Genomic DNA, 15,048 nt, shown 5'->3' with positions numbered 1-15,048 from the left:
GTTTTTGTTTCAGATTCCAGCATCCACGGTAATTTGCGTTTACAATAAAGAACGCTTGAAATAAAAATCAATGATGAAAGTTGCTTTGCTTTGAGCATGTTTTTCAAAGTACAGTTTGAGGCATGGCAGGCCGGGTAAACAGAAGTTGCCCAAGTGTTAGACAGCATGATAAAGTGAGGCAAACATTGGAACAAGATTACAAGAACAAGGCGGTGCAAGAGTCATATCCACAAAGGTGAATGTTTTCCTCATCTTCAGTGAGAAAGAGAGAATGGTATAAAGAAATGGAAATGAAGCTTCAGGATTTTCCCCAATTGATGAAAAGGAGAAAGCTGAATTGACGAGTAACCAGATCACCTCGATGGCAACATCCTGAAAACCGAGTTTAAAAAAGTTGCATTATAAAGATATTATATAACCATCGGAGCAATGCTCGAGACACCATCTGATAGAAAAGGCACACGCTATTAAAAGAACGTCAGTGAGTGCAAAATGGGAATCCTGAGATTTCATTTCTTTTGTGAAATGAAGTGGAATAAAAATGTTAATGATACAGAATGGAAGAGGGGTTGAAGGAATATGTGTTTATTCACTTACAGGAGGCTATTATAATCAAATTTTGAACTGAAAACAATGAGATATGTTTAAAGATGACTCACATTTAGGATCGAAATGTAAAAGAAAGTGTGAATCAAAACAGCAGAGGAATTCATTAGGGTGATGGTACGTGAAATCTTTCAGCTCCCTACCTCGAAATGAGATTCAGCACAATGCAAAGTTGTGTCATATGAAGAGAGGACTTGTTCATCAAATGCAAGACAAATAGGTCCCGCAGATATGAGGTGTAAGGCCCTATTTTAATTCAGTGAGACTGGGAAGGAGGGAGGATGATACATGGAAAAGGTCAACATAAGCTCAAGATCAGTGTAACACCCTGGCCTCAAGTATGATTCTCTAGGACACACTTCCACCTGGGAATGAGAAGAAGGTTAAAGGTTGGCAATGAGGTTTTTCCCAGAAACCTGAAGAAATGGCCCCCAGTATTAAGGGGGGGGGAGGTGAGGGCAAAGGGTAGCATTAGGTGTGGTTAGATCCTAGGAAACGGTAGCACAGTGGTTAGCACTGCCACCTCACAATGTCATGGTCCTGGGTTCGATTCCTACCTCGTGCGACTGTCTGTGTGGAGCTTTCACATAGCGCTGTTCTTTGGGGGTCCTGGCCCGTGACGCATAGGCGACCGGGGCCCATGATGCGGTGTCGTCCCGTTGCAGGAGTACCGCCCCAATGCTGGACTGGCTGGCGTCAGTTGAGATCTTTGTTTCCCGTGTGGTATCGAAAATCGCCAGTACCGGGGCAGTGGTGAGCTTGACCTTGAGCTCCTCCCATTCACTCTGGTGTGCGGGCAGCCACTGGAATTCCATTGTCTTTTTGACCAGGTGACGAAGAGCAGTCGTGAGCGAAGCAAGGTTAGGAATGAACTTCCCCAGGAAGTTGACCATCCCGAGAAAGCGCAGCACTGCCTTCTTGTCTGACGGCTGCTGCATGGCTGTGATGGCTGCCACTTTGTCGGCATCCGGCCGCACACCCGATTGGGAGATGTGGTCCCCCAAAAACGTTAGCTCAGTCTATGAGCCATCAACTCATAGGCTCTAACATCTATACGCCATATTTGAACAGTACCCAGACAGATGTTCTTTCTTTCACTCTGCTCCATGACCCCCCCGCCCCACACACACACCTTTCTCCACTGCCCCCCCCTCTACCCTTCTCAGTCCTGGCTCAGTTTCACTCCTTCCCTGTACTAATCATGGCGCAGCTTGTGTGAAAGGCAGCAGGTACCTCTCAGTGATAGTGTGAAAGGAAGGCAAAAGCATTGTCTATCGACCTGAATATTTCAGGTAAAAGTCTACATCACCAGGTGCATGCCACATGTGTACAGTCAGGAAGCAGAATGTTCTAAATTCCTGCTGGTGGGATACTAAATTTGGAGGGTGGGTAAGATACTTTCATTATGTGGAGGGACATGAGAAGCTGGAATAGCTCTCCTTAATGGATCAGCAAGGTTAAGGGGAGATCCAAAAGAGGTATTCAACATTATGACACAGTATTACACAAAATTACATACATATTAAAGCACAGAAAGGGCCATTTGACCCAATAAGTTTGTTTTCATGATCACGTTCCACATCACAAGCACATTAATTCTCCTCTTTACTTCATCTCCCTCCTCAAGATATCCTTCTACTCCATTCTCTCTCATATGTCCTGCCGCTTCCCCTTTAATGTATTTATGCTATTCCCCTCAAAAATTTCCTGCAGTAGTGAGTTCTACATCCATAGAATCATAGAATTTACAGTGCAGAAGGAGGCCATTCTGCCCATCGAGTCTGCACCGACCCCTACAAAGAGCCAGCACAATGGGCCAAATGGTTACGCCCTATGCCGTATCATTCGAAGGCTCTTCTATGAAAATGGTGATCTCTTCCACCTTAAACACCGAGGAGAGGAATTTCAGATGAATCCATTTGCCCCAACACTGTTAACCCCACAGAGAGTTAATCTTTCGTTTGTGAGAGAATCTGTGTCTTTATATGTCATTTGTATTTTTTGCGGCAGACCCAAACTAAAAGAGAAACTGAAGAGAAAAGTGAACAGAAAGGGAAATAATATAGGTAAACATAGAGGAACCTGACCCTTCTGGTCTCTAAGGAAGCAAAAACAAACTGATGTTTGGAAACCAAAACATCTGGAAAACTGAACTGTTTAAAAGGACACAGATCTGTCCAAGCAACAGTAGCAGTTGGTGAGTCCATTGGTGCAGTACAAGCAGGCTGAAGAAGACTGATAAAGTCAGAGGCTAGATCCGCAAGCTGAGAATAAATTGCTGCAACTGTATCTGCTACTTGAAGATAACATTGGTGGACCTATACCCTCCAGACCTAGTTGAACAGGTTCTGAAGATATGTGCCATTTGTGGAACTCAGGTTGGTTGTGTGCTGCTGTCAGCTGACAACCAGGGTAGCTCCTAGAATGATCAGAGCTAAAATTCTTCACAAAGCAGAGTTGGAAGGACCTTGTGACTGAGTTGGATCACCAAAACCTAAGGTCGTTAAGCCAATTTTAAGAACTCTCAGTTGTCTCAGCCATTTCAGGTGCAATTTGTAATCCATATTCAACTACAGTTTGCCTGTTAGTACATGTTTAATTCATATTCATTCTGGATGTTAAGAGTCTAGGATAGAAAGTATTTAGTGTTTGCTTTGTTGAATCTTGGACAGTAAAGTTCTTCTCTCTTAACCTAACAATTTATGGCTTTATTATTTTGAGAAATAACTGGGATTTTGAATTTTGTCTACTTCAGAAAAAAGTTACTGGTCTCTACCAAGATCGTAACTAGTACAAGAAGCATTATTGCTATTCATTAATTTTTTAAAATTAAAAACTGCTTTGCAGGTTTTTCAGTAACAAAATAAAGTATTTTTTAAACTGCTGTTGAAGTGAACAGTAACTGAACAAACTGAATGTACGAATAGATAAAGATAACTAGCTGGAGAGAAGTTTTAAAGATTTATTTTAATGTGGCTATTTGAATTAAATTGCAAATATAAAATATCCCACAATATATGAACAGTGTGTTTACAACTGTGTGGGTTCAGGGCAATATTTTTACAAGATGCATGTGTTGAAGTCTCATTGATTTTTGGTGACACAAAATAAATTATAAACAACTCGACCATCAGTAAGACCGATGAATGTTTATGAAAGCTCTTTAAAAATCAGTCTGAGAGTGGTTAATAAAGCTTGGGGAATATGATTATATAGAGGGAGTCAGTGCAATGTGCTCTGCCAGCTTAAAATGCAGAATCAATTTCTAGCTACTCACAAAATCCTGAAGGAAATCTTATTCGCTTTGCATCAACTCCTGGACCAATGAGTTAGGAAACTACTCAATGGAAAGCATTTAACTATTTATTAACACAAACCAGAATTTTAAATGTTGTAAGGATTCCTCCAGTCTCTCACCCTGGAAATTATAACAGAAGTCCACATGTTTCTTGTGGATACTCCTTGTCACTTTCCTTATCATTAATGATCTCCAAAACTCAACATCTGCATTCTACTCAGCAGAGCTTGGAGTGTCCTGCACCCTCTAATTGGGTCTATCCAATGCTGTGCTCATAAGGACATGGGAAATAGAAGCAGGAGTAGAACATATTGGCCCTCGAGCCTAATCTGCCTTTCAATACAATTACTGATGAACTTCTGCTTCAAATCTACTTTTCTGCTGACACCCCAAAATCCCTCGATTCCTGAAGAGACCAAACAATCTATCTATTTATGAGGGTATAATCACGTGGAAGGTGACCCTCATCAGCCTCTTGAGGTTCCTTCCCTTTAAGGTTCTCATCGTCCGAGGAGTTCTCGGTCTCATCCACGTGTCCCTCTGGCAATGTGTGTCCCCATGTGCTCCCTTTGGAGCACCAAGGTTTACAGGCCGACAGACCACAATACTGCGGGACATCCTCTCTGGAGAGTAGCACGGAGTAGAGAGTTCCAAACATCGGAAACACATCTTCAGGATGCTCATGGGCTGCTCTATGATTGATTTTGTCACACACTGTGCCATATTTTATCTCTCCACTGAGGCACTTTGAGGATGATGCACAGGTGTCATGAGCCACCTTTTCAGTGGGTTCCCCTTGTCACCCAGCAGCAACCCTGTAATCATTGGAGCCCTTCAAATATCTGAGGCACTTGAGAGTGACTCAGGCTATAAGAGACATGTAAACTCTTGACATAAATGTGCATGATGTGCCTTTGATGATCGCGCATCAGCTGAATGTTGAGGGGGTGGAACCCTGTCCTGTTAATGATGATCGGGGCTGCTGCCATGGAGCTACTCAAGCAACATGGGTGTAATTAATGGCAACCTAAACTCTAAGGAAGACTGAGATACTCACAAATCCAAGGCCTGAATTTTCAGGATGGCCACTCGACACCTGCCATCCACAGAGTCAGCGGGACACGCATCCCCGCCAACTCTGACAGGCCCTCCTGCAATGTTACGCTTAATTAAGTGTTGATTGGCAGCATTGCGGAACTTCCATTCGCCCTTGGGCACCAAGTCCCGCCGTGTCAGCCAATCAGCTCTCCAACCTCTGCAGGCACAGCACTACAGGAGCCGGAAGAGGTACTGTAGCGCCATGCCTGAGCCTAGATCCCGGGACCACACTTGAGGTCAGGGACAGGGGCAGGAAGGTAGGGAGATACCTTGGCAGGTCAACAGGGGATGATCTCAGTGTTGGATCTGTGGAGTGGGCTGAGTGCTGGGGATTGGAGAACTAAAGCTCCCAGGTTCCTGAGGAAGGGTACTCCAAATCTGAAGGGGCTTTAATAGGGGCATGGGCGGCTTCCCGTCTGAAGCCATTTTGGGAGGATGGGATCCCATTGAGGTTTCTCCAGTTTCAGTTTTAAACTGCATCATTACTTTGGGTTTCAAGATGGTGGAGCTCTATATCTACTTCAAGGACCCTCCCTCCACCCCTCCCCACCGTTACCATTTGTGTCCCCGATCATCCACAATGTGCAGGTAGTTCTCCCTCCGGTTACCGTGTAACCTCCGCCAGTAACCATGGAGCTCTTAGTTATTGCTGTGGACATTTCTGCCCTCCCTCCGAACTCATCACTGTTGACATCCTCCTGTTCATGTGACCCTCACCGTCTACAAACACAGCCCCCCCCCCCCCCCCCCACCACCACCCCCGCCCATCGCTCCACATCTTGAGGCTGAGTGCTTGGTTATATACAGAGGTCACCCACCCACCCACAAGTGTTTTGAGTGCCCCACACTCCCAGCCTTTGCTACCTTTTTCCCAATTTAAGGCTGCAGATACCTCTCCAGACCTTGACCATCCCCTCTGCGCCGCAGAACTGAGCCAGATACCCCAGCACCACTTGAGTGTAAGACTATGACCGCGCCTTGCACAACAAGTAGTGCCTGACCCCTACTGAGCAAACAGATCTTGCCCCTCCCTGGAGCTGGTCCACAATGTGTGCGCCATACTTAGCACTGTAGCATGGTCGCCGAAGCCACAGGACTGTCTTTAATCTCTCACTCGGACCTTTTGTTATCAGTGCCTGGACTTTGACTGTCTGTCACTCAGCTCCACAGTTGTTTGTAGACTGACCACGACACAGTCTCCCTCGCTCCCCTCTATGCATCTGTGCAAACCTTTCCCTCCAACTGACTCATGCGTCTCTGTGCAACCATCCCCTCTTCTGCTACACTAACCCCACCCTCTTTCCTAATCTAGAGTCGGCATTCATACCCTCCTATTCCTGCCAAATAAATCCAAGCCACCCCCTTCCGTATTTGTGCTCTAGTCTTCCATCTTCCATGTCGGGCTCCAGCCTTTCCACCCCTCTTCCTGCAGTCATTCCCTCCCCCCTCCACTCTCCCATCCAACCAAGACCACCTTCCCCTGAATCCATATGTCTGCCACCTGTATACCTAAGGCAGCCTCCATGAGCTGACTTACTGCATACCTGAGGCACCCTCCATGAGCTGACTTACTGCATACCCGAGGCACCCTCCATGAGCTGCCTTACTGCATACCCAAGGCACCCACTGTGAGCTGCCTACTGCATGCCCTAAGCAGCCACTGTGAGGACCCCAACCAGACACACCCACCAGTCTGGTCTAACATTGCAGCATTTACATCACTGACAATCCAGAGCTGTGCTGTTGCAGGGAGGTCTTGCACATTGAGCTTACCTCAAAGTGACGAGCGAATTGAAGGTTGGCCAGCTGCATATCACACATATCCAGTCATGATTCAGACTGCTTTAATTTTCTGCTGATGTGGCAGGTAATTGGGAGAGTGAACATGATTCCGGCGATGTGCATTTTGAGTGAGTATTCATTACATGCTCATTCATGAAGATGGGGTTCCCATTATTGAACAGCGGGATATCTGACCCGCCATCATCACCATCGTGAAAACAGTGAGGGGAAAATCCTGACTTGTTTTCCCACAGGTGGAAATTTGGCTTTTGCTCCTTCTCCGAATTTTTTGTTCCTGCTCGCCATGAGATTCGACGGTGGTGGAACCAGAAAATTCCATTCATTGTTTGGGCATTCCAAACATATAAGAAGATTCTCTCATTGTCATTTAAAAATACATTTAGAGTACCCAATTCTTTTTTTCCAATTAAGGGAAATTTAGTGAGTCCAATTCACCTACTCTGCACATCTTTTTGGGTTGTGGGGGTGTGACCCATGCAGACACCGGGAGAATATGCAAAAAGTTTACTATTTGCTGTGGTGGGATTGGAACCTGGGCGACCAGAGCATTACCCTGGGTGTCCGGATTATTACACCAATGGCAATACCACGACACCACCAGATTAGCCCCTCACTGGTATTTAAATGAAGACCTGTAATGAGCCCAACTTACACTTTGTGACTGGGCCCAAAGTATCTCAGGCACCGCTGTTATGTTCTGGCGATTGGAAGGTAGGAATGATGCACAGAAAAAACATCTAGTTCTTGACTAGCTAAAGTGATTTATTATAAAACAAATGCGTGGTAAAGATAACGTGAAAAATATATTACAATCTACTAATATTGATAAATTATCCTGGAGCAACTGCAAGTATGACTATCCACTAACACGACTAACTCCCAACTCCTCGAAATACAGAGTCACGTAGTAGCGTTACACTGCCACCTGCTGGTCAGAGATTGTTTACATCATTATATGCATGATTGCTTATGCATATCATCACAACCGCTAGTCTGGCAAATAAACATTGAGTGCATAGAGAGATTCAGCCTCATGCATAGTGAGCTGATATTAAATGCACAGATGTACTTACTACCCTCTATTGTTGACCCATTGTACAAAGAATTGCTACTAAGGGGCATGTTGGACTCTTCAGAATAACATGAAAGAAAAATGAATTATGAGTTCAAACAGTGCTTCCCACCTCTGCACCAAGTAAGTAAATTCAGGAAAATCATGTAACTGAAGACGATTTCCTCAAAGCCACTTCATGTTGGAAAGTAAGTGTATATTTTATATGTCTAGCTAAAGCTTTTCAAGCAACCTTTTTATATAGATGCTGGGTGTGAAGTGGAAAGATTATAGAAGAGACAAAATTCCACGCCTGAGTTTCCGTTATCAAAAAAATTAATGACTTCAAAGGAGATGAATAGAAACTGAAAACAGAACGTCCAAGAAATGCTAATTGCTCTTCATAGGAGAGGTGAAAGGTTATCACAGCTAGAGCTGTTAATACCATTGCAGCAATTTGAGAAATTGATATTGAAGTGTGCTTAAATCTTCCTGGACCAACTGTGGTTGAATTTTCCCAACAGCTTCTACTGGTGTTAACGGTTAGGTGAAGCTGAGCACAAATGAAACTGGTCTCTCTAAAACTGACTCAATCAGAACCCCTTTTATTGCTGTGTTACTGACTCCTATTTACTGCTAATTGGAGGCGATGATGGGAGTGCAACCTCAGAACTTCGGTGTCAGATGAGATCATCTGCTAGACTTGTTTTGACGGTTAATCAAACCGATTCTGGAAAAGCAAATTCTGCCACGCATGAAATTGTCCTTTGCCGGTGATGTGTGATGATCTCTGCTGACGCCTTGTTTGCAGGGTTGGCATCTGTTTTGGAGCTTCTGAAACCACTTGCTGTTGTGGTGGCAAATTCTTGTCCATAGCTGATGTCACCATTTGCATTGATCATCTGCTGGAGTTTCCCCAATTGTAAAGATTGATGTTGAGGGAATTCAAATCCCTTTTACAGAATTCACCAATCAGAGCTTTGGGCACCCTGCTAGTCTCTGGGCATAAGCTTCCTCCGCCGATTGTATATCCTTGGGGATGTGGTGGACCTCCATCCTGTGCACATGCCCAAGCTACTGAAGACTTCTCTGCTTGCTGAGCACGAGCACACTTGACATGGTTCTCCCAGAACTGACTGCTCCACTGGTGACTTGGTTATTCTGGTGATGCCAAGGATGTGTCGTAGACACTAGCGATGGAAGACATTGAGCCTACATTCTTGGTGGATGTAATATGTCCAGGTTTCACTGCCATTCAACAATGTGCTGAAGTGAGAGGCCTTAGGCCTAAATATCTTAGTCTTGTGGGTTGGTCATTTTTCCACGTCTGTTTCGTTAGTCAGCCAATATTGGTGGCTGCATTTCTAATGCATGTACTAGCTGTTCATCAAGATACAGATTTCCAGTTACCTCAGATGCAAGATTTGCTGACAGATTCCAAAGGTACTTTGTTGCCAGTGACACAACACCTTGCACCATAACTACTGTTTTCTTAACACTGATGGTGACAAATAACATGGCGCAGGCACGGGACAGACGACCCACGAGCTTTTGGAGCTGACCTTCTGCCTGAGCAATCAGAGCAGCATCATCAACATACATCCTCCGATCAGGACACAATGCACATTTAGAATCCCGACAGTATAGAAGGAAGCCATCCGGCCCACTGATTCGGCACCGACCCTGCGAAAGAGCACCCTTTCTAGGCCCACTTCCCCACACCATCCCCGCAACCATACCCAACCTGCACATATTTGGACACTACGGGAAATTTAGCATGGCCAATCCACCAAACCTATCTTTGATCTGCAGGAGGAAACAGGAGCACCCGAAGGAAATCTACGTGGACACGGGGAGAAAGTGCAAACTCGACACAGACACCCAAGGTCAGAATCGAACCCGGGTCTCTGTAACTGTGAGGCAACATTGCTAGCCACTGTGCCACTGTACCACCCTTGTCTTGGCTTGTGGCCTTAATAGGTTAAGGGGGTTTCCATCTTATCCTGTGTGTAGGAGTACACTCCTTTAATGTCAGCATGGAGATAATAAGTCAGGGAAGAATATACAAAATAGAGATGGGCCTAAGATATAACTCTTTTTGTCCACATTCTTAATCTCAAACTGTTGGAGATGGAGCTGTCGAACAAAATAGCGCCATGCATGTTACAGAAGACTTATATGAGACTGCAAAGTTTTGGAGGACAGACAATTTTTAACAGTATGCGGTAAAAGCCTATCCTGCTCATGGTGACAAATGAGAGATGTCAAGTATGAATAGGAAGTGTTAAGGAAACTCTTCGTTATTGCATTGCGGTAGACTATGCCACAAACCATGAAAACCTAGAAATAAAGGAAAGGGGCCAAATTCCTCAAGTTGCTAAGGCAACACATGTCAGGAGGTGGGAGGCTTAATCAAGTAGTTATTTGAGTAACATCTACTGCCTCTGACCCCCCCCCCCCCTTTCCCTGCTCTCTTGCCCACCCCCCACCAACACACACTTCAGCACCACCACAGAGCAACTCTTTACAATGCTGGAATTTCCGACATTGAATTCTTGAAATAATTTGCCGTCAGACTCGGAGGAGTGAGATGATCATTCTCAGCATTTACATTTGTAACTCTGAGGTTATTTATTGGCTGCTGCAAGTCACTTCACATTTTTCAATCACTTTTTCCACTTCAAGTACTCAAGATCATCCAGTGGACAAAGCGATTTCAGTCTCCAAACCATAACCTCTCTCAACTCAAGAAACTATTGGGCGGGATTCCCCCGCCTCCCAGCCATGTATTTCTTAGCGGTGGGAAGCGGCGTGCCGTTCACTGGCAGCGGGATTCTCTGGTCCCGCCGCTGACGAAGAGAATTGCCATTGAAGCCACCCCATGCCGCCGGAAACCTGCGAGAGGGGGTACACTGCCAGCGGTACCAGAGAATCCCGCCAACATGAACAGCCAGTTAATTCCAGCCATTGTGTTCGACATCAAAATATAGTGGCTGGAATTCTCTGGCTGCTGTGATTCACTTTTCCCGCTGGCAGTGCACCCCTGCCCATGGGTTTCCTGGCGGTGTGGGGTGACTTCAATGGAAAATCCCATTGGCAAGCGGCAGGAGTAAGGAATCCCACCGCCAGCGAGCGGCAAGGCGCCAAGAAACACATGGCTGGGAGACCGGAGAAGCCAGCTCAATGTCGATCATGAATTTCTATAGTAAATACTTCGAATTACAGAAAGCAGCAAATGATCATTATTTAATAGACATTATTGAGCCTTGTCCTTATATATAACAATGAATGTGGTACAAATGAATGTGCAGCATGTACTTCCTGTGGCCTCGATTTTCATCGTCCCCCTGGAGGGAGCAGGGGCAGAATTTTCGACCTTCATGCTGACTTGACCCAGTTTCCTGGCAGAAAGTGATGTAAAATTAGCACATTTTCTTTGGGGCTCATCATCCATGTAGGGCAATCTATTGGCACGGTGCCCATCACCTGAGAGAATTGATGAACGATAGATGACAGCGCTGCAGCAGGACACCTGAAGGGGATGGAACTCAGTTAAATGAAAGTAGGCCCACAGAGGTGCAACTTACTGACCTAATCCTAGTAAGAGTAGAAGTTTGTTGGGTCATCGAACAAGAAGAGGTGCCCATTACTAGACGCTATCTCTCAAAAAGAGGCTCAGCAGGGTTTCTGATGGAAGCACATCATTTACATGTATTCTAAGCCATTGTCACTTTTGGCAGAAATTACTTGAGGTAGCGTGCAAGAAATTATTCAACCATTGGTGCAGGCTTATCTCAAACTCAATAGTGTGCCAGTAAATATGTGTTTGTTGATATTTCCATCCTGGCTCTAAAGTTTCCACTCATCACATCTACATTGCTGAAGGGCGCGATTCTCCGGAAAGATTTCGAAGTGCGGTAGCGAGCGGGAACTGCTGCGAGCTTCCTGGCGTTTGGCCCAGCGAGACCAGCAACGCAGTTCAACGTTATTTAGTCCATTTAATGAGGCTTCACAGGCTTCATGCCACAAATGGAAGCTCGCCAGCTGATTCACCGGGACTGCGCTCGCCACCGCCCCCCCCCCCCCCCCCCCCCACCCCCAACAACAAGGTCGAGCAGCACTCAAACAGCACTCGTTCAGCCAACCCTACTCAGCTCGCAGCCATGGCGCCGAGAAGACCGGCCCCAATATTTGGAGACACGGATCTGAAGAGGCTCCTCGATGCTGTCGAGGCCAGGAGCTTTGCCCTGTGCCCCGAGAGTCCGGGAGGATGAGCCACAGGGCAACCAGTGCTCCCTGTCGCGAAGTGGCAGCGGCAATCAGCTCAGGCAGCATGACCAGGAGGACTGAACTCTAGTGCCATGACCAATACCGGGCAGCATGGGTGAGGAGACCCCCCCCCCGGAAACTTCCCCCCACTCCCCCCAACGTGACCAGCCCCGCAATCTTCCCTTCATTCCAACCCTCACATTACCCCAACCCTTGCTTCACACCCCCGCCCCCCTGCATTATGAACCATGCGGATGGCTAATGATGCCCCCAGCTGTGTCTGGATGAGAAGCTCTCCTATAATCGCTGGGAAAGGGCCCCGACCAGCGGAGGGGTGCCGGACATAAGAATCCTCCCAACATTTGAGGAGCGGGCCCTGGAGGTTACGGGGGTGGCCGAGGACTGAGCGGTCACCAATGTGGAGGTTGGCGCTTGCTGCAGAGGTGAGGATCCACCAGCCCCACCCGGACGGACTGTCACACATGAGTTGTTATTGCGATATAGACTGATCCATTCCTCCGATTGACCACGTGTTCATTCTCCCACCGGTCCTCCAGCCGACGGCACTGGCCTATCTGGGGTTGCCCCCTGCCTCCCATGAGACCACCTCGGAGGAGATGCCTCACAGCTGTCATCCCCACCCTCCATCAGTGCAGATGCTTTCACCTTGGTGGGAAATGTTAGTGGTCAGGCTTCTGTAGCACACTCTGGTGAGCACCACACAGCTGCTGATGCACATCAGGTGGAGGCAGGAAGCCCCAGGAGAGACAGCAGATGGAGGTCTGCTGGATCCCAGGACCCAGCTGGGTCCCAGCCAGGTGCTGAGCCTCTGGGACAGTTTTATGTGGAGCTGATGGAGACATTAGGGTGTGGCCCAGACATTAAGAGGGAGATGTCAGAGACAATCCAGCAGGTCCATATCGGAGGAGTTTCAGAGGCTATGGGCACAGGAGATGCCGCTGGCAAAGCGTGGCACTGAGGCCACTGTTTGGGTGGTGACCGCAGTGGAGGACCTGGTGCACGACTTTGGCAGCATGAGTAAATGTTTCCATGACGTGGCACAGTCGGTGATGGCCATGGCTGAGGGTCTCGGCAGACAGTCCGACTCGATGGCGGACATGTCCCAGTACCAGGCTGACCTTGACGAGGTGCTACGGGACATGTCCTGCTCTCAGATGAGAATGACCGAGGCACTGCAGAGCTTGTCCCAATCACAGGTGGGCATTGCAGAGGCGCTGCAGAGCAGGTCCCAGTCACTGAGGAGTATCGCCAAGGGCATCGACACCATGGTGCAGACACTGGGGAACCGCCCAGGCTGGCAGAGCCAGATGATGCAGGAGCAGCTGGGGCTTGAACCAACTGCCCCACCATGCCGAGGTGAACCCCAGGGCCCTATGGGCACCGGCCAAGAGGAGAGGGCACTGGATTGGTGGCGGTGGCCACCAGCTCCCCAAGTTCCACCCCTCTGATGAGGCCATGCCGTGGAGCCAGAACCCAGAACCGTGGGGCCGACAAGTGCGCCGGGGACCTCCAGCCCCAGAGTCCCCAGAGAACACCAGCTAGGGGCATCAAAGACCACAGGACAAGGTAAGCAGCTGGTTGTCTTCACCTTTGATGCGCATCCTAGACACACACAGACGCAGTGCTAGAGCATGGAAGGCTAAGCATATTGATGATCACTGAGGGCACTGGGGGGGGGGGTTGGGTGTAAGCAGTGGAGTGGGCATTTGGGGGGTGGAGGGGAGGGGGTTGGGGGGATGGAGGGAAGGTGGGGATAGTGTGGTGGCACCATCGTGATAGTGGGGCACTGGTGTTGTACACTTGGATGAGGAACATTAATATACCCTCACCACAACCAGTATGCCGCCTCCAGCTCTTTGTTCTAGGATGCGGGCCGGTCACCAATCCCAAGCCCCACCCTTCAGACATGCCCTCTCTGTACCCACTTGGTATACCTGCCCACACACACCCGCTGGGAAATGTGCCCTGGGCAGGGGCCTATCATTTTGGTGTTCGGAGGTTGGCTGCTGCGTCTGTGGTGTTGCCTCCCGCAGTGTTCAAGCACAGTGTCCAAGCATCAACGTGTGACTGGGATGCTAGGCAATGGGCCCCACATGCTACATGGCCCGCCCACCCATGGGGATTCACTTGGGATGTGTGAAGAGCTCACTTAACCATGATTGCCAATTCCCTGCTAGCAATAGCCTTCAGCTACATGGGCAGAGGCCTCAGTGGCCAGCGGGAGTGTTGGGTGGTCGGTGGGGCAGGCAGGCAGGGGCTGGGTTTCCCCCCAGTACATGAACACATGGTCCCAGGATTGTCTTGGCGGACCCGCGCACGTCCACTCCCCCCATCCCCCAACGCCCCGCAGCAGCATCCCCAGCCCTGTTACCCCCAGCCCCCCATGGCGGCCCACCACCAAGATGGGACTGCATGCTGGTTGCCCCCCCCTCCCCGAGCTCAGGGGCAGCAGGCCGAGTGCCCTGGGCTCAATGCATGCGAGCTAAGATGACTGCTCACTTCCTCAGCTCCCTGCAGCAGCCCATCCACAAGGTTCACATATTTCAAAAGGAGTGCTAATCGGAACCAGCATGATCATTTGCTGGGGAGGCCGCTGAATGATGGGATGCCGTTGATATGGGGTTGCTCCCGTTAACTATATCGAAATAGGGCTTAAGTGGTGATAATTGGTTTCTCGCCACACGCAGTGAGATCCCGATTTCAATTCAGAAGCAGGCCTGTTGCACCGCAAATGGTTGGCGCCCGGCGCAGTTCTCGCTTTCCACTTCTCCCGTTATTCACAGGCCTCGTTTTGCTTGAGTGAGAGTGCAACGAGCTAGAGAATCGCTCCCAAAGTGTCTGTCCTTTATCAGAGTCGCGGGACTGATCTACTCATTAATATGCAAAAATAAATGTTCTCTTT

Source organism: Scyliorhinus torazame, chromosome 4 (assembly GCF_047496885.1).
Source record: "Scyliorhinus torazame isolate Kashiwa2021f chromosome 4, sScyTor2.1, whole genome shotgun sequence".
Taxonomy (NCBI): Eukaryota; Metazoa; Chordata; class Chondrichthyes; order Carcharhiniformes; family Scyliorhinidae; genus Scyliorhinus; species Scyliorhinus torazame.
The sequence above is the reverse complement of the archived record's forward strand: the minus strand, read 5'-3'. Positions refer to the sequence as shown.